This window comes from Maniola jurtina, chromosome 10, assembly GCF_905333055.1.
Source record: "Maniola jurtina chromosome 10, ilManJurt1.1, whole genome shotgun sequence".
Taxonomy (NCBI): Eukaryota; Metazoa; Arthropoda; class Insecta; order Lepidoptera; family Nymphalidae; genus Maniola; species Maniola jurtina.
Genome location: NC_060038.1, coordinates 862782 through 884641, shown reverse-complemented (window position 1 = coordinate 884641; position 21860 = coordinate 862782). Strand labels below are relative to the sequence as shown.

Sequence of the window (21860 nt, the reverse complement as noted above, 5' to 3'; positions counted from 1 at the left end):
AAGACAGGTGATAATAATGATGATTGCTGATAATTAAGATACCACGGAAGAAAACCGCAAAAAATAAATAAAAAATCCTGTATTTTTAAAAGTTCACAATATATTGCAAACAAAACATGTGAATAACGTTAGAGGTCAACCACCGTTGCGTAAGTAATGCCGTGACATTGACTCGAATTTCGCACGCTATACATTGCGGGTTTGAAAAATACTAAATCACTAAAACTACAAATTTATTTATTACTAGCTGACGCCCGCGACTTCGTCCGCGTGGATTAGGTTAGGTTAGAATAGGTTTTTCGAAATCCCGTGCGAACTCTTTGATTTTCCGGGATAAAAAGTAGCATATGTGCTAATCCAGGACATTATCTATCTCCATTCCGAATTTCAGCCAAATCCGTCCAGTGGTTTTTGCGTGAAGAAGTAACAAACATACACACACACACACACACACACACACATACAAACTTTCGCCTTTATAATGTTAGTGTGAAGGTTATTGGCATTGAATTGTGTTTAGGTAGTATAATAATAACGCAAAGTTTTTGCTAGCGTTCTGGTTACACCCTTTATTGTACTACCTATCACTACACTACCTATATTATAAATGTGAAAGTGTAATTGTTTGCTGGTTTGTCCTTCAACCACCGCAACGGAGCGACAGATCAATGCGATTTTTAACACGGAGTTAAAAATCTGGAGAGTGACATAGGCTACTTTTTATTCCGGAAAATGAAAAGTGCCCACGGGATTTTAAAGTTAGAACCCACGTGGAGGAAGTTGCGGGTATCATTTAAATATGTAGTTTGCAATATTAATAACCCTTGGTTCTGTAATCGCGGTAGAATGCTCAGAAAATGAACAAAGGTCTACGAAAAAATGTAAAATTATCAATTATCACAAAAGTACCGAATAGGGATTGCAATGCTGGATCCGCAATCCAGCAATCCAGCTGGATCCAGCACGTTTTTGGTGCTTGCTGGATCCAGCATCTGACGCTGGATCCAGCGGTGCGGATCCACAATCAGCTTATAACAAATAAATTACTTTCTTTTCGCGCAAAAACCACAGAATGTCTTTCAGAAAAGTAAATAAAACTGTAACATATTATTTGATTGGCTTCTTTCAAGTCTGAAATTATATGATAACTTCAACTTCTGTTAAGATTTTATAAGTGGGAAGTGGGATAGGCTACGCAATTTTATTTCGAAAATTAGTGAGACTGAGAAACTGTGAGCCCTACAAAGTTAGTAAAATAGTACCTAAATGAATAGCTATTTCAGAGCTAATGATGTGTATAATCCCTTATAAAATCCCTTATGAATAGCTACTGTAAAAGAAAGCACGGTACGTTTTTGAGTCCAACGTTTTCGTTCTGGAAATTCTTTTGACCCTGTGGATGGTCGGAGATCCTAGTTGACAGTGAAGAATTAAAGATGATCGTGGAAGAGGATCTTGCTGCTGGTATCAAACACTACAGCTTTTTTAGATCTGGCCAGATGATTACGACAGGTCTTTACTATCAACAATTGCAAACCACGCTGGAAAAGCTAGCCGTTAAACAACTGCGATTGGTCAATTGCTCTAGCACACTGCTGTTTCAGGATAACGCTAAACCTCATACTTCACGACAGACGATTGCTAAATTAAGGAGCTATGACTGGAAACACACACCATACTCCCCGAACATTGCTCCAAACAAATACTTTTTTCGGAATTTAGACTATGTCTTGCAAGGAATAAAATATAATTTCAATTAAGTCCAAAGATTTTATTGCCTTGAAAGATTTTATTGATTCTCGCTCCCACAATTTTTTCAGCAATGGAATCAATAAATTACTTATAAAATGGCGAAAGTGTGTATATAAATAATGAATGGTATATACTTCGATTGATTAAATCCAATAAGTACCTAATTTCATTCAAAAATTTTTTGTTTTTTTTTTTCATATAAATGCTTTTTTCATAGATAAAGAACTCATATTATAGCTACAAACAAATATAGGTAGTTAGTTATTAAAGTTTCAACAGTTACAACGTAAAAAAATGTTGCATTTCTTTGAGAAATCGGTAAATGCTGGATCCGCGCTGGATCCAGCTGGATTTGCTTCGATCCAGCAAAAATCCAGCTGGATTGAAAATGCCGCTGGATTGCAATCCCTAGTACCGAAGTTGAAGCATTATCATCGAAGATACGCGTTTAATAGCAACGCGGTGTGGAAACGAAATTTATTTTAACGGTTGGTCGTTACCTCACAGAAGATTGCCTCCGAATATAACCGCCGAGCTACGGGGGCGAGAGATATAGACCAATTTATTATGCAAATAATTGTTACAGCCGAAGGCAGGCTTCTGAATATTTCATTTTAGATTATCTTAATGTACATTATATTGTTATTTTCGTGTAAGAGCTCTTTAGAAGAGAGCTCAAGAAGCTCAAGAGTAGGTACATGTGTAAAATTAATGGGTAGAGCCGTATAACTGATATTTCTGAATTAAAAAAAAAAGTTTTTTTTTTTTTTTCATTTAATTCATGAATACATTTTTACAAAGCATTTTCGAATTTTGAAGTTAATTTATCTAAAAGTACACAGATATTAGTTTTTGAAAAATGAGTCTGCATAGATTTTAGTTGTTTAATATTCAAATGAGATTCAAACTACGATTGTATGGGTAAGTGACGGAGAGACTCCTGTTAACTCCAAAGAATACAGTTAATATTAATTGAACTTGGTTAGAACTTCGAAGGTCATATAGCACGATTACGCAAGAAATGTCATGATGTTTTCGAATACTAATATATCATCTAACTACACAAAAATATTATTAGGATTATAACTCGTAACGTAATAATATTTCTCGTAGTCATCATTTCTAATCCACTTGGGTGAGCCACTCAAAGCTGAAAGCTTTCTCATCAATCCACCGCACCGCAAGACCGGAAACCACAAGCCAGTATCATAACCATACTTCCCTGAATGTAATCTACTCGTATGTAGATAGGTGAGCATCAGAGATGGAAAATCGTTGGAAACATTAAATAACACTAGCCACATGCCGTTAGGATTGAATTTACATTATTCAAATGTATGTTTGTATTCTTATTATCTACTACAACTAACCGCATACTTTGTACGTATCTATACTAATAAATAAAATTGGAGTGTCTGTCTGTAATTTCGAAATAACTACCTCATATAAAGCTCATATGGTTATTTGAACGATCCCATAACCGAATCACACGTTTTTAAAATTTTTGTATGTCTGTCTGTTTGAAAAGGCTAATCTTCGGAACGGCTGAACCGATTTTAACGGGACTTTCACAGACAAGTAGAGGATTCATCAGGGTGTAACATAGGCTACTTTTTTAACCGACTTTCAAAAAAGGAGTTGTGTTTTTGTACCTATGTATACCGAAATCTCCGAGATTTCTGAACCGATTTGCGTAATTTTTTTTTTAATCGATAAAGGAACTTTGCGACATTGCCCTATAAAAAATTTGGATTCCAACTCCTCAATCCTGATGCTGCAGGGGATCTGATCACTAAAGTGGATGGGATTTAGAAACTGTCGTCGGTTATAAATTGATATTGAAGGTATATTTACCAAGTAAAGATTGTCGCGCGGTACGGATAGACTACTTTTGTCCTGGGAACTCAAAAGTTCCCACAGGATTTCTAAAAACCTAAATCCACGCGGGCGAAGCTGCGGGCATCAGCTAGTATATTATAAGCTTAGAGGAATGTGCAGTGCTCAGATAAGCCGTCGCGCGCTTACGAGCAAGATGAAACCAATATTGTTTATCTTTGTTGTTGGAAATAAATAAATGACAAATGAAAATGAAAAAAAAAAAAAATAATAACAAACCAGACCTTGTTAAAATACCAAGAAAATGCTAGACGGTGGAAGAGTAGGACATATAGTAGGTAGCAGAGGCGTAGCGTGGACTAATATTATAGACGTGGGCGAAGTCGCATCAGTGAGGCCCCTTTTCTTTCGTTCCCAAGATCTACCCAATAGAAATATCCTACCAAAAATGCTTTGACACGTCATACCTACCCTTGTTAGTGAGAAAATATAAATGCGTGGTGGGAGAATAATAAAACCTTATACTTAGATTTCAAAAAAGGTATTATTTTGTAACTCGCGTGATTTAATTTTTTACAAAAACAATAATTTTACAAAAATAGTGGAGGCCCAAAACAATATGAAAAATAAACGTGTCATGTGGCTTGTAATTATTGGCATCAGCTCCAAAAAACATTGATACATTAACTCTTGTGTACATACTAACTATATTTGGTAATAAATTAAATTATTTTTTAATTTTTAGTGTTTGTGAACTGAAGTTGGTTTTTATTTTTTATTTAAAAAAAATAAAACTAAAAATAAACTTAATTAAAGATTTTAATTATTTTTTGCAACTAAACCTACTTCGATTGAAAGTATTGCTAAAGCGGTCTTGAATTTTAATTTTCTCAGCGCGAGGCCCCTTTAAGTAAAGGAGACCTCACGCTGAGAAAATTTTCGACCGCGGCTGCGGGCGTCACCCACGCCTAGCTACGCCACTGTGCACTGGTAGGTATTGTACGTTAGGTCGACATTTTTCTGTATTTTCTTTTCCACGTTCGGTGGACATTTTCTCCTGGACACAACCTGTGTCGCGTTATGTTATACAACGCTTCCCTGCCGCTGACAGGAGCCCCGGGGCTATCGTAACCGCTCTATGACGTATTTTCACTGTATTTTGAAATAATGCGCAACATTTTTAACCCCCGACCCAAAAAGAGGGGTGTTATAAGTTTGACGTGTGTATCTGTGTATCTGTGTATCTGTGTATCTGTCTGTGGCATCGTAGCGCCTAAACAAATGAACCGATTTTAATTTAGTTTTTTTTGTTTGAAAGGTGGCTTGATCGAGAGTGTTCTTAGCTATAATCCAAAAAAATTGGTTCAGCCGTTTAATAGTTATCAGCTATTTTCTAGTTTTCTTGTAGAAAAGAAGGTTAGATAACCCTTAGGTTCATAATATTCAAGTGTCAATTGAAAAATGTCAAGCTGTCGAGATGGACGTTGCCTAGATATACATAATTAATAATTATTTATTTGAAAATGATTTGTCGGGGGTGCTGAAAATTTTTAATTTACACTTGTACTTTTTGTTGTTTATGTTTCATTTTTTATATTCTTATATACCTAAAGATTTCCATTTGTATTACTGGATAACTTTCTATTTTTTGTTTGTTTTAAGTGTTTATGGCACACGAAAATAGTATTTTTAACCCCCGAGCCAAAAAGAGGGGTGTTATAATTTTGACGTGTGTATCTGTGTAACTGTCTGTGGCATTGTAGCTCCTAAACTTATGAACCGATTTTAATTTAATTTTTTTTGTTTGAAAGGTGGCTTAATCGAGAGTGTTCTTAGATATAATCCAAGAAAATCAGTTCAGCCGTTTGAAAGTTATCAGCTCTTTTCTAGCTACTGTAACTTTCACTTGTCGGGGGTGTTATAGATTTTAATTTACATTTGTAAATATTAGTAAACCCCATTTTGAAATCTAGTTATGTATAATTAGCCCCCCACACCCGCACGTCACCGGCGGTATCCCGCACCGGGTAGGCGCGGGGCTGTGCGGGTGTGCGGACTGCGGAGCGTCCCCACCCCGAATGCCATCTCGACCTGTCGCATACTATAGGTATATTAAATAGGTACGTCCATAAATGAGCAAAGTTTAAAAGCACTATAGCTGTACTATTACGTATTCTGAGCCATTGTATAAAGTTTGTTTTAAAACACGGCCCCGAAGCAATCCGCTCGTGGTCATATTTTACTGAGATTACTTTATCTCGACGTGGCCAGCCTCGTAGTTGCAGAGAGGTACATACAAAGTTATAACATTCTTCATGTAGGATACTAGATGATGCCCGCGACATCGTCCGCTTGAGATTCGGTTTGTTGAAAATCCCGTGGGAACTTTTGATCTTCCAAACAAAAAGGCTAACATCCCGGGGAAGGACACAGACTTTGAACCCGGAAATTCAAAGAGCTCCCACGGAATTTTTGAAAATCCACATTCACGTCAAAGAAGTTGCGGGCAGTGTTTATACAATTAATACAGCGCATTATTTTTGCTTTTTTATACCTATTTAAATATTTAAGACTATATTATGACTATGCAAAATCGAAATAAATGTACATAACCATTTCATTTCATTTACTGGGGACATCGCGCTATAATGTAATAAAATTTTATAACTGCGCAAGTGTTCGTCTGCCCGTTCTGTCTGTTACTTTTTAATGGTCCATCCGTAGTTTTGCATCCAAGGTTACTTTTTAAGCCGGAAAATCGAGGTGTGCCGACGTGATTTTTAAAAACCTAAAGCCACGCAGAGAAAGTCGCAGGCATCTTCGAGTTTTTAACATGGGGCTTAACCTCGTTTAGCTAGCTACGCATTTGAATCGCCCAATTTTCGCTCAGTTAGTCAAAGTAGACGGCTCACCTGCCGAGAACAATCGCCCGCGAGGCGGCAAGGGCTTTGTGCTCAGAACGCCGAGAGCCCGAGAGTGGTCGCGGAACTTATTTGAAATTCCAACGTTTAACTTTGTAAATTATTTACCGCTCCAACTCAGCGATTTAGCGGGATAATTGAATTATTCAATTTTATGCAGGAATTAATAAAAGAAGAAATATATCCCACCGAAGCGGTAGATGCATAGCCCGCTAAAGCTCTACCAACTTAATCTAATTTTAATTTTACGCGACGGAAGGGTAACGAGTTTACCACAAAATATATAATCCATTTTTTCGGTTCCGTACCTGAAGGGTGCCAACGAGACCCTATTACTAAGCCTAAGCTGTCCGTCCGTCTGTCCGTCTGTCTGTCAGCGGGCTGTATCTCGTGAACCCACCACCTCCCATCAACCTTGCGGTTATATGGGCCGAAACGCGTCCGTTCGATGCTTGCTCGATGCTCTCTCCCGGGGCGCGTTCTTGACTCCCTACAAATTCTTTTATTTCTCTTCCATTTCCACATCATGTCACTCTCTGCTTTCTGGGGCAGACGTTACAGATACGTGAGATTCCCGTCTTGTTTGTCCCGTTGTCCGATTGAACTGTTACCATTGTTGTCTCTTACAGTTAGAGCTGATAACTTTGTTGTTGGGACGACGCGGACGCCGAGGTCCGTCCCGGGATAATCGCATTATTCTGAGCGAGCTCTGTGTGCACACGGCAAATACAAATTGATATTCGAGGGAAACTAAAGTGCGCGACTGGTTGAGATGGCAACGTTACCCACTGCGGATGACGTGCGGGTGTGCGGGGCGTCCCCCCGCCTCATATCCCGATTGCCATCTCAACCTGTCGCGTACTGTATGTCTACTAGATGATGCTCGCGACTTCGTCCGCGTGGATTAAGGTTTCTAGAAAATCCCGTGGGAACTCCTTGGTTTGCCGGGATAAAAAGTAGCCTATGTCGAAGGATCGGAAACCCGACCCCCGAATCGGAAACCGACTTCTTAGTAGGCTTTTGTAATCTTTTGTAACCTACAATTTGTCAAATAAATTATATGATTTTGATTACGAAAGTTACTTTAATTATTATTAGCACTATATTGATAAGTATAATTATTATTATACGTAATTAGGATAATGCCCGCGACGCATAGATTTAGCTTTTTTTGAAAATGCTTTGGGGACTTAGATATGCTATCTCTGAAAAAAACTTCCAAATCGAATTGGCTGCGAACAGACCCTTTTACCTTTATAATATTAATAGATAAATTATTTTTATAAAATATTACTAAGAATTAACCTTGCGTTTAGAGTTCGCTATGATAATATAGCATATATAGAAAATAAAGTAAAAAAAATATAGCCTAAAAACTAGCATAATAAAAATACTTTCATCAAAAAGTAATAAAAATGAGAACTTATTAAAACTCTATGAATATTAAATTGCCTAGTCGACTGTCTGCGAATTAACTTTCATAATAATTATTTAGATACGAATATTTTTCTTCTGATGTTTTCTGAATGGTAGTATAATAGGCAAGTAGGTATAGTGATTAAAATGAAAATAAATATATCGTATTAATTTATATTTAAATGGAATGAATGAATGAACGAATAAATATAAATCATTCATTAAAAGTTTCAAACTAACAATGACTTTTAGCTTTGTGAATTTAAAATAAATAATTGTGCTATTATTATTTAAAACTAACTTCCTATTCTATTTATTTCTCCTACTATCTAATATTCTTGTAACCTCCCTGGCGAAGTAGTAGGTAAAGGCTGTGATCTGATTCTGATAAGTGGGAAGTTTCAATTACCCGCAGGGGTATTTATTGGCCTTGCGTAGTTGGGTAAAAAAAAGATAATTCTTTTACAGTAATTCATTTAGTTTATTCTCCGTTGGTTTCTACGCGACATCGTAGCAGATTAAAAAAAATTATTCAATTGAACTTTTACAAGTACTTTTGAATCGTCAAATGCATCTACAGCTGGTTCGGAATGCCTTTCGTTACGTGTAACAGAACGTTAAATCTTTAGGCGACACGACTTTAGCAGTGAGGCCTAGTCACAGAAAGCCTTCCACCAGATCAAAGCGAAGTTTACAACATATAAAGTCCCAATTTGTCCTTGGAATGAAACCGGGACCTCCCACTTATATCACGGTGCTAAGCACTGCGCTATTTTATTAGCCCTTGGACCTATTTTTATTTCATTTGTTCATTCCCAGACCCTACATTTACAGTTCACAAAACTACTTAGGTATGTATTTTCCAGAGCAACCTTATTTTCGCACAGTTTCTCAAATGGTCGATCCCAAGTGGCAATATTTCTACACCCCGTAGTCCTAACCGGTAAAATGTCTGTCGAAAGGTTTGATTTATTTTGAACCTTATTACTATTACAAATAAGAAACAAAAGTAAGTAGCAGGTGTAAAATATGCCAGACGTAACTTTAAGGTACGCAGGGCGCTTTTGATTAGATTCCGAAATAACCATTTTGTTGAAGATAATATTATTATTTACGATTCCGTAAGGTACGGAATCCTAACAAACATGTTACGATTCGTATAACCAGTTAAAACAGAGCTATCAAAAACTAATTACTGCTTTTAATACTATACGGTTCCGAATTGAGCCCGGAGGTCGGTTAACCAAACTAATTAAGCGATACACCGTTACACGGGGTCTATTAACTGCTCTTGAAGATTGGAAACAGGAATAACGACGCACATTTAGGGAATCAACTTATATAAAGTTGGGGCTCGGGGTACCTATTTAAGTACCCACCTTAGTCATAGATCGATCCTTTCAAATATAATAAGAACTTTAGGTAACCTGCGTACGTGCTTGGTGTTTTAAAACGGCGACCTCTCTGGTGCAATACAATAGAATGGAATGGAATTTAATGGAGTTCAATGGAATAGAATAGAATAGGATTTTATTCAAATAAATTATAAGTGCTTTTGATCATCATAATAATTTACCATAAGTTCGAAATGCTATTTATACCGGAAAGGACCAGCAAGAAACTCGGCAGTCGCTCTTTTCGAATGTTTAATGGTGAGCACTGTAACCTTATAAGTGAGACTTCGAGAGGTTCCAGGTATGATTCCCGACAGGACTCATTTGGGGAGTTATTATTTCTAAATTGTCTCTGGTCAGTAGTTTTTGTAAACTTACAAACAAACTTATAAAATAGACAGTAGACACAGTCTAAGACAAATAGGTAACATTTTAATACTAGATGATGCTTCGTCTGCTTTATTTTATAGGAAGGCGAGCGGTGCAAATCGCCCACTGCACTTTCAACATACAGATTTGTCCGTCTTGGCGGATTATAGCAAATTAAGCTTGTAGTTTCTTGTACATAATAAATTCTCAAATGGGCCCAGACACTGAAACTTCCATTTAATAAGACCACAGAAAAATACATATTCATAAAACTGCTTAACTGATATGTTATTTTAGTAACCCTTGTAGTCGGCTAAAAAATGAAATAGGTACATTGTATCAATAACAATGGCTTGTAAAAAGGGTTTTTGGGAGCAGGTTTTTGCACCAACATCAGTTCCCGCCGCCTGATGGATGAGGCTGAAACATATTACAAGTGATTTGTATCCCCTGAACGGGGTCACATGGGCTCGGGGCAACCTTTTTATAAGCTCTTTCTATTACTTTTTGTCCACTATCCATACACATTATTGTTCCTAGCTTATGCCCGCGGCTTCATCCGCGTGGATGTTGATCTAATTATGTGCGTTTTAGGCATTTAAATATCACTTGCTTTAACGGTGGAAAAAAACATCGTGAGGAAACCTGCATGCTTGGAAGTTCTCCAAGGTTCTCAAAGGTTTGTGAAGTTTGTCAACGAATTATCTATATGATATGTCAGTTAGTACCCAGAACAATACAGCACTCTGAGGCCCATCTGTTAAACAGCTAGCTAGCTACACTTAAGTGGTATACCTGGTAAACATCAGGAACGTACATAAGTACTCGTATGTATCATATAATTACTCAGAGACGGCGTAGGAACAGGCCTTTAATGAATTTCGGATATACTCGCAAGTACTACGATTATCCATTAACTGGTGATTACTGTGAGCTGGATATATTACTATGTACCGTACATTAAGCTCACTCTAAATAATTACTTACATCAGTTAAATGCTAATCAATTACAGTGGACCCCCGGTAATCCGACAAACGTTTTGTAGGACATTGTCGAACTATCGAATTTGTCGGATTATAGAATACTGCCTAAGACCCCCTATAGTCCGGAATTTTTTACAAAAGAGTACCTTGCAATCCGACAAATTATTATAGATCCAATGATAATATTCTATACGTTATATATAATACATACTCTGAAGTACAAAATATCATACTTCATTATGTAGGTCAAATTTAGTAAATTCAATAATTAGACATGTCGGATTACAGGGGGTGCCGGATTAGACAGGGGCCGGATTACCGGGGGTCTACTGTATTTAGATAATATATAGGTCATGTGGTAAGTAATACATAAGTATATGGTCATGTGACCTAGTTACTACTCGGAAACATAGATGAGGCAACTTAAAGTCCCATCAGTTAAACCGATTTATATAAAGGGACAGAGATAACTTGCATTCCGCACATTGAAATATGCAACTTTCTATCCCGGAAAATTAGAGTTTCTACGGGATTTTAAAAAATCTTTATCCATACGGATGATATAATCTAGTCAAAAGACTTGTATTATTAATAGCAAATCTAAAAATTCTTTCAGAACCATATTAAATACTTACTACTAAAGAAAAAAAGTTAAGTTAAATTTTTAAATGTTCCAGTAGAACTAAATGAACACTTTTATTCCGTGGTACTTTATTTAATGCCGCTACAACTACTATGAAATAAATAATTGTGGAGCATTGAATGAATTCTTAGGTTAGTGGAGTGAAAATAATGATCGTTGGAAGCAAGGACCTTTCGTTCAGCGTAGGTTAATTGCACGGGCTGACGCATTGCAGTTATTGCATTTCGTTTTAGCCTATTTTTAACCCCCGACCCAAAAAGAGGGGTGTTATAACTTTGACGTGTGTATCTGTGTATCTGTCTGTGGCATCGCAGCTCCTAAACTAATGAACCAATTTTTTTAATTTAATAGGTTAATTCATCCAAGGCTCTTGATTTGTATGTATGTTTTTTCTATAAGATAAAACGTCACTAAGAAAGGATTCAAAGAAATTCTACGCGAATTTTCAACAAAATAAAGTTCAAAACTGAAATCCGAATAATATGTGCTGAAATATAGGAAAATTTTTACTCTGTCGCTTAGTATATTTTAATCTTGTTATAGTGCGTTTCATCGGATAGTACCTATGGCGTTATGTTGGCTCCCCTGTCTGTTGGGTGGTCATTGGCACCATATTGGCATGAGAAGACGCAGATTTTGTTTATTTTCATTTGATTTTCATTTAATTCATTCAGGAAAATAAACAAAATCTGCGTCTTCTTATGCAAATATCGTGCCAATGACTTGGTCAGACAGGGGATATTCATATTTTGGGTCCATTTTCTCTTCTTTCATTTGACATCCCACTCGATATGATAGCAAAAAAAGATACCCCCACTTTTTTGGATGTCTCATCCGCTTTTCTCAAGATACAAGTGTAAATTAAAAATTTATAACACCCCCGACAAGTGAAGGTTACAGTAACTAGAAAAGAGCTGATAACTTTCAAACGGCTGAACCGATTTTCTTGGATGATAGCTAAGAACACCCTCGATTAAGCCACCTTTCAAACAAAAAAAAAGTAAATTAAAATCGGTTCATTCGTTTAGGCGCTACGATGCCACAGACAGATACACAGATACACAGATACACAGACACACAGATACACAGATACACACGTCAAACTTATAACACCCCTCTTTTTGGGTCGGGGGTTAAAAATACGTCGAGATTCGTAAGGAATGTGTGCCCTTTCAGATATAAATACGTAGCGCTACGGCTGATTGCCTCTCGCTACGAGGCTACGGCGCTCTACGAGGCTCTACAATTGCTCTACGTTTGGTTCAATAGAGCCTGAAGTAGCGAAATAACTGCACTGACTGATTTCTGATTTCACAAGTTCTGGGGAACAAGATGAAAGAATAAAGTATTATGATTCTTAAAATTAGGGGGCAGAGTTACAGTTGAAAATTTTATTCCATGTAATTGATTTAAAAAACCTAAATCCACGCATATGAAGTGGAAGTACTTGTGCCATAAGACCTATTAACTTGCCAAATTTCATGATTCCAGGTCAACGGGAAGTACCCTATAGGTTTTCTAGACAGACACGACAGTCGAACAGACGGAACCCTAAAAACTATGTATCACAATGGTTCGATGGAACCGTAATTTATTACAAATACCTGGTTTATATCAGTTCCCAAGGGAACTAGATCCCTTTTAATTGAGACGTATATAGATAGGGAGTTACCTACTCGGGGTTGTGATAGGTAAGATTGGATTAGTTGTTCGTTCGTGTGCGATATTAGTTAAGTTGGACCAACTTGGGAACGGACTTGTTTTGAATTAGTTCCCAGTCTGCTCCCACCAAGGAGTTTGCAATTATAGCAAAACTTTTTGATAGTTAAAACTTAAAATAATAGAGAGATGATTAATTGGTCTGGGTCTGGATTCAACCCCTAAACATATTTGGAATTTTCGGGATTCAAATAATATAATCTTTCTATACTGATCTATTCCACTTTGTAATTTCTTTTCTATTTCTATGTATCATACAAGGCAAAATCAAACGTACCTAGATCTGACCGAAAAATAGATAAATGAATCTAAATCTGTGGCAAAAAGCGGCAGTACAGAGTAAGAATTAACTATAAACAACAAACAGCAAACACACGACAATTTTGAAATTACTATGCCTTTTAAGTGAGAAGAACAAAACTGAAAATGATTAAAAATATTTCAATCCATGTGTACGAAATTTAGCCCAAAAGATATTTCCTACGATTAAAAGTTAAAAGTCCTTGAGTAATAACCATGACTCACAGCTTTAAATCTAAGTTTCTTACTTGAATTACTTCAATTCTAAAAGATCTATTTGTAACCGCGTTTGAGATAAGTGGCGGCTTTATAGGCTCTACAGAATGAACGGTCTCAGAGGAACAAAGATGTAACTTGTTAGTCAATAGGCGTAAACTTTCTAACGCTTACAACCGAAGGGTGTGTCTCTAAGCCCTAAGACTAACCCTATTCTAGTGTAACTTTCGATGGTTCAAATTAAGAATGACGAAGCCTGTGCAGTGTGTTTTACACATCGCGGTCCCGGGAAGGTCGTACACGATGAGTTCCGTACCATCGCATAAGATTATGTACTTAAAAAATATTACGTGGCGGCCATTTTGAAATTTTTATTATTTGTTGTTATAGTGGCAAGAGAAATACACACTTTAAAAATTTCAACTTTCTGCCTATTACAGTTTACAAGATACAGGACAGACAGACAGACAGACAAACGGACGGACAGCGGAGGCTTAGTAATAGGGTCCGATTAGCACTCTTCGGGTAAGGAACCCTAAAAAGAAAATCCAGCTCCTGGATAAAAGGAATCCTGCTAATTAATGCGAAAATGCATGGAGTACCTATAGGGGAAGAATTCATCACACTGCTACTCCTCGAACTGAGGGAGAAATTATTTTTGAGAAATGAAGAGCCTCTCACACTCGCAGCATCTGAACCCAGCGATTGGAAACTACTTGAAATTGAAGTCGATTGAAGTCGAGATCCCAATACAACAACATTTTGAAGTGCACAGCAAATGAGGTCTTGTGAGTTGCATAGGGTTGTCACAAATCTATACCTTCTAATATTATTGATACTTAAATGTAATAAGTGTGAAAGTGTGTACCTGTACATCTACTCGTATCTGTCTATCTGCTACATTTTCACGGTCCATCCGTTAAACCACTTTTGACGAAAGATACAGAGATAATTTGCACACCGGAGAAAGGCTACTTTTGATCCCGGAAAATCAAAGAGTTCCTTTGAAATTTTTGAGGAACTTTACCTGCGTTTAACTGATTTTGACGAAGTATGGTAGTGTGTTTCTGCATGTTATGAAAGTGTGTCTGTCTGTCTATTATTACCTTTTCAAGGCCTATGCGATTAGCCGGGTTTGACGAAAGTATAAGATAGTTTGCATCCCAATACTGGACATAGGCTACTTTTATCCTGGACAATCCAAAGCGTGTCCGCGGTAGGTATATATTTTAAAAACCTCTAAATACACGCTTATAAATTCGTGCGCATCATCTCTAATAAGGTAGGTGTACATTCAAATTTTACAGCTACACTAACTACTTACTTAGTGTTTACGTACTAACATAGTTATTAACTATTTATTGTCACTAATACTGAATGGATCTATTGTTGTCCGAATGAATAAATGAATTATTGTTATTATTATTGAGAAACGACAGTACGTCGACGACGAAGTGTGGCAACCCTAGTTTGTAGCGGCTCTCTCTCCAGCCTGCACAATAGCTGTACACCATGCAGTGATACATGACGAGGAGGACATGAGGACCTTGTTACTGATTTACATTATATATTTGAAGAATGCTTATAACAATATTAGGTACCTACTTTATTTATATGGAACAGTATTATGCTTAAATCAAGGACCATACCTACTTATGCTTTATCTCTACATAGACACTTTAATGTATTACTATACCTAAGAAACAGCAATATTAATCCATACTTTCCATACTAGTATTATAAAAATGTGAAAGTGGTTGTCTGCTGCATCTTATACTGGCTTCCCACGGTGTGTTCTGCGGTTTATCACGCACGGCCGTCGACCGTTGACACCCACGCACCGGGCACTAGGCTTTTCCAACGGTGCGTATCTGTGTGGATCTTGAGATTCGAAGCGATGTTGTCATCCGCGGGTCGAACTGTTGCGTGTGAACACTTCCCGTGTTACGTCCGTCGGTGTGGGCTAGTCCGCGTCCGTCCGCAATATCACGCACTGTGGGAAGTCGGTATTATAAGTATTGGTGTCGTGTATATTATGTGACTGTGTATAATAAAGATTTGTTAACAAAAATGATAATAACCATTGAAATCCCATTTAAAATCTAATTTCAATGAAGGTAATTTTGATTTTAAGTTTCGAGTGGTAAAAACTAGTGGGGTGATATTTTTATTCATAAACTGCAAAATAAAGGATGTAAAAGATCAAAAACTTCAAAGGAAAGGATATAAAAGATAAATGTTACTATTTCACTCAATTGTGGGGATTATTTCCATAACAAGCGCCGTATGGTGGCCAATAAAAACAAACGAGGACGCAAAGTGGCGGCTTGTTCCGACAAACGGCGCGGAACAGACGCTACACATGGTGGAATGCATTACAAGAACCATTACACACGGTTCCGCGAGCGCAGTTAGGATTCATAGTATTAATGACTAGGTGATGCCCGCGGCGTCGCCCACGTGGATTAAGGTTTTTAAAATCCCGTGGGAACTTTTTTTCAGGATAAAAGTAGCCTCCCCTTCCCTCTAGCTCTATTTGGTAATTAATCTCTATACCAATCATATCATTTCGTCAAAATCGGTTGAACGGATGATCCATGAAAAGCTAGCAGACAGACAGACAGGCACATTTTCGCATTTATAATATTTTAGTAAGGATATGGATTATGACTCTGCAAACATTCTTAGTGATCTACAAAAACGAAAAAAAATATTTAGGCAGAATTTGGCTATACAATGATCAACGACAAAACTGTGAATAGGTCCAATAGGACGTATCGCTACTGTATCGCGACTTTAGCGGCTGTATTGTTCCTGTATCTTTGCAAAAAGTCGCGGTGGACGATCTCCCTAAATTGAGAAAAAAAAAGAAAATAAGAGAGACGGTTTCAAACGGTGGTGTCATAAAATGCATGATACAAGTGCACCACGACCTATACGGCAGGTATACACTATACCAGCTATAGCTTATGTGTGAGGTTGCATTACCGGTTCGTACCCGGACACATCCGGACAAAGCCGACAAGACGGACGGCAAACTGACGGGGCCAGGGCGCGACTTTGTCAGCTTATAACAAAGTAGAGCTGTGCTGGAAAATAGAAATAAGAAGCTTAGAAATACAATAAACTCTAAATTGAATAAAATGCTTTTTAGGGTTCCACACCTTAAAAGGAAAAACGGAACCCTTATAAGATCACTTTGTTGTCTGTCCGTCTGTCGAGTTTGTCAGGAAAACAAACCTATAGGGTACACTTCCCTTTGACCTAGAATCATGAAATGTGGCAGATAGGTAGATCTAAAAGGAAACAAGCACAAGTAGAGGAAAAAATCCGAAAACTGTGAAATGGTTGTACATCACAAAAACATGAAAAATATTTTCAATTTTCAAAGTAAGTTGACTAAGATGACCAAGTGGGGTATCATATGAAAGAGCTTTGCCTGTAGAGTCTGTCTGTCTGTAAAAAAGATTTTAATTTATTACTATGCATAAATAATTTTTGATTTTTCGTGCAAAATGTCGAAAAAAATACAAAATTATATAGAACCCTCGGTACGCAAGTCTAACTCGCACTAGGCCGGTTTATTACATCACGAGCGGTGATAGCCTAGCGGTTAAGGCGTTGGTCTCTTTTCTGGACGTCGAGAGATCAATCCCGGGCATGCAATTCTGACTCTTTTGAGTTCAAGCAATATCACTTTAACGGCGAAGGAAAACATCGTGAGGAAACCTGCATGCCTGAGGATTCTCCATGATGCTCTCAAAGGTGTGTGAAGTCTGCAAATCCGCAATGGGCCGTCCAGCGTGGCAGATTTTGTTCTGAAACTCTTGACCCAATAAAATAAAATTATTTATTACAGTAAAATATTGCTGAGGGTAGCCTAATGAGGCGTAAAAAGCGGAGTCGCACTTGTAACTTGATGCGGCGATATCGTGGAGATGACGCTCTCAGAGGGCGAGTGGTCCAGCGCCCTCCGCTGATTGGGCACCTGACTCAGCACCGCGCGGCCCTCGAGACGTGCTTCAACGGTTATACACAGCTTTAAGCTACGACCACACCTGCGCGACATGAACGCGATGCGGGAGGGTCCACGTGCCTAGTGCACGTTACTGTTGTATCCATCGCGCCATTAAATATCGTGGGAGGTGGCCGTCGCTCCCGCTTAGTAATCGCTTTGGTCACGCAGGTTTGGATGAAGCTTTAGGTTACTTCAACTTAACAGATTCCCTCGGTTGGCGTTTGCTGGCGCGCGTGCGGTGCCTTTTTGAAGTGTTTTTTTTTTTTTTTGTTAAAAGTGGCAGGTTTTTGTGTTTTACTGGTGTTTTTTGGTGGTGGAACTGACTGGAAAGGCGCTCTAAAGGGGCGCCGCGCGTGTGTCGGCGAGCGCCGCGCCGGCACAGATGAAATCCATACTTATATACTTTCTCTAACTTGTAAATAACTACAAACTTGACATTGGCTAATCTGTGTAAAGCCAGACGACAGAGAAAAAAAAGATTCCTTCTGTAGGTGACTAGCCGTAGACTTAGTATGAGTATTTCAATCGCAACGTTAATAGAATTCGAAGTCTCGAAATCGATTCAACAGTTTAGGCGTAAATGTAACACAAATAAACAGTATTAAAAATAAGGAGGAAAACAATAAAATTGTGCTAGGGTGCATAGACGGCCTTATCTCTAAAGTGAAGTGAGTGAAAGTGATTTAAAAGCAATCCGAGTGTATGAAGCTAGCAAACACTATTCTTTCTCGTCATCTTTTTTAATACAAAATAAATAAATTAAGTTACAGCGAAATGTGTAGATTGTATAGTCATAATCTCTAGTCTGCGAGTGCTATTGGGAATTGGGTTATTATGTTCGGAGATAGGACATTTAACGAGGTTCTTACGATATCTTTACCGTACACACATCGGCTTTGTTATAATGTTATTTATTATTACCTAGGTACTCTAATCGGATAAAGCAGGATTTATCGTAAGAAGAGTACCTACATTAAAAATATTAGCAACTAGCTGTCCCGCCCCTGCTTCACTCAAGTTCAATTTTTGAAAATCAGTGAGGGGTTGGAATTTCCAAAAATCCTGAAACATATAGGTACTTCTGTATTTTTAATCAAAAGCTTGAACACCAATTGTCATAGGCACAACCTAAAAAATAACGCACTTTTGTATAAAATTTAAGCCCTATTTAACAGCTTTAGAATAGGAATTTCCAAAAATCATTATTTATGACCACCAAGGCTTTTTATAATATGTATGCCTACTCGTATATAATTGAATTAGTTGTTACAGAATTTCTTTAATTCACTGGGAATAATTAACTGTTCGAATGCTGTGTAAAAGGAATGCTGTGTAAAATAGGGATTCATTAATCATACCTGGGCTGGTACCCTGGGAACGGGAACGGGCCCTTATGTCGCATAATATACGTTGACACATTGGCCCTGTATCATATCAGGGTGACAGCATCAACAAACAGGAAAGCGATGCGTTTCTCATCGAGCCATAGTCAGTGCTAAAAAATTATTTCGAGACATTTCACCGCAATTAACTATCTTATTTGGGGATAGATGGGCTGATTCATTTTTTGCGCAAAGGATCAGCCTGTTTGTTCAGTGCAGTATTGCAGCCGGTATTCTTGGCAATATTCCACCACAGGATTTTAAAAGTCCTTCATTACATTAAATTAGCTATACGTTATATTGTAACATAAAAAAAATGGTTGCTGAGTTTCTTTAATCATTTTTTGCACATTAAAAATAATTAGGCGATTACTCACCAGTAAACCGTTTACCAGCTTCTATAAAAATGTACTACAATCTCTCTTAATATCAAAACCATTTTTCTATAGTAAAATAAATATTTAACGAGCCCGTCTGTCCATTGACCGCAAATAAAAAATCTTTAACCTGTTTAATGATAAAAAAAGTGTATGAAGGTTGTGAAGATAGCCGAGCCCAATAAAACATAATGCCCACTAAAACAGTTTGATAACTAAAAAGATAGAGTAGCCTTAGTGCAATACTACAATGCTTATACTCATCTCGACAACGTTGATAGATTTCGAAACACTATGACTTCAAAGTACTTAAACTTGTTTTAAGCAATTTCTATGCACTACCACAGAATGTAGTGTGCACTAGATAAGTCATTCCAGACAATCATCATTATCATCATCATCATCAGCCTGAGGACATTCACTGTTGGACATAGGCCTTCCCTAAAGAGCGTCACCACATCTGGTCCTCAGCCTTCGTCATCCAGCCACTTTCCGCCAGCCGCTTTATATCGTCGGTCCATCGTGCTGGAGGGCATCCCACACTACGCTTGCCTAAACGCGGTCTACACTCAAGGACTTTCCGGCTCCAACGGCCATCGCCTCTACGACAGGCATGGCCTGTCCACTGCCCCTTCAGCTTGCTAATAGATGATTATATACGTATTATTATGATTTATTCCAGACAATATTTTTTAAATATTATTTGGTTAGTTGATGGATGTATAGACATAGGTGTAGGTAAGTTAATGGTAGGCAAGTCACTACTAAAACGTATTTTAATGCATAAGAGTGATGCAAACGCTAAGTGCCTGTTTGGACATAACTTTTATGGATAAAATGTCTAAAATCACTAACCACCAAAACCACTCTTAAGTTTAAACGCTTTCTGTTTCCGGCTTTGAGAAAATAAAGCTACGGATGACAGCGACGACGGTAACTAGTAAGCTTTGGACCACGGCTTTTATTTGAAATAGCTTGCGAAGTACAAATAAGTCGTGTTGAATATGCGACTTTAAAACAAGGAACTCGAGGTTCATTTTATGCTCACGTTATTGTAATTTGATATTCGAAATCTATCAACGTTGTCGAGATGAGCAAACTCGTGTTAAAGATGCAGAATTGGTCGTCACAATCGTGTTGAGAACACTTTACGAGTTACGAGGCAGTTTGCGGTCCATTTCGCTGGTTATGGTTCTTCTTGACTAAACTGTTAGTTCATTAAGTAGTTGGGTTCATTATTGATTATAGAGCAAGATCCAGGGGCTGCTAGACCTTACTCATTTTCTGTGAAACAAAATATACAAGATAGAGTAGTGTCAGTGTCTTCTTTCCTTATGATTTTGTACTTCAACGACAAAAACAAATATAACATTACTTAGTACCATTCAAAACATCTATATAACTTAGTACTATTTGAGCGGCGTGCCGCGTGGAATCGACTATTTGTATAATATTAGAACGAAAAGAAAATAAATAAACTTTTACAAATGCTTTTGCATCGTCAAATGAATATACCGCTTCTTCGGCATGTCTGTCACTACCAAGAAGAACCAGCAAGAAACTCAGTTTATAAATTAATTGGCAAATATTTGTAAGAGGTCATACCAAAGTCGCGGTGGTATTCTAAGAAGTTCCTTACACAAAAATTCTAAGGACTTACTTGCCTGTTAAATAAGTAATCAAGAGAATCCCTAGGATATCCTGTAGGATATCTTAGTACGGAGATAATATAATGCTTTACGGAGAATCACTGCTTTGCTGCAGCTACAAAGCAGTGGTTCTTCGTAAATAAGATAATCTTTTGAAGTCTTATTCAACAGTTGTCTTATTTAGAAACGTAACAATATTTACCAGCACAGAATTTGTATCTACCTTCAAGATACAGAAAGTTCCTTCCGCAAAGATATTTGAATAAATAGCGACTCTTGTTACCACGGTGTAACTGAAATTCAGCTCGCAGAGCTCTGCGGCCTAAAATTAAGCAAACACCTCTTTTTCTATTTCCAAGCTCTTTCTGTCTCTCTTATGATGAGAAAAGTCTTAACGCGGGAGCCGTCGAAGTGGCAATGGCCACCTATTTATCGGGGGTCAAGTGAAACCCAAGCACAATCAGTACGACAAGCTTTTTTCATCGACAAAACATAGCAAAAATCGCGAGATATATATTATGTCAGATTCTGCTGGGGCTGCTGACAATCACTACCTATACACATGCGATACACAGGTGTTTGTTGGTTTCTCAATCACGCCGCAACAGATCGACGAGATTTTTTGCATAGGTATTATATGTTATGTAGTTAAACTCTGGATAATGACGATGGGCTAACTTTTATCGAGGAAAATAAAAAAGTAACGGGGTTTTTAAAAATCCAAATCCACGCGGACGATGTCTTAAGGGCATCGGGCAAATGAACGAATTTAAAAAAAAAAACATAAATTGAATGAAGATTCACCCCTCGTGGTGTAAATGAAATACATTTCTTTATATAATTACCGCCTCCAGCATCTCATCCATATGGGTAGACGTTAACTT

The 21860-nt window shown here is 37.6% G+C and overlaps 1 protein-coding gene across 1 annotated transcript in view; it reads left to right on the top strand.

The window, feature by feature from the left end:
• Nucleotides 1-21860, top strand: part of LOC123868939 — a 110703-nt gene that overhangs the window by 67995 nt on the left and 20848 nt on the right. The window lies entirely within an intron of this gene.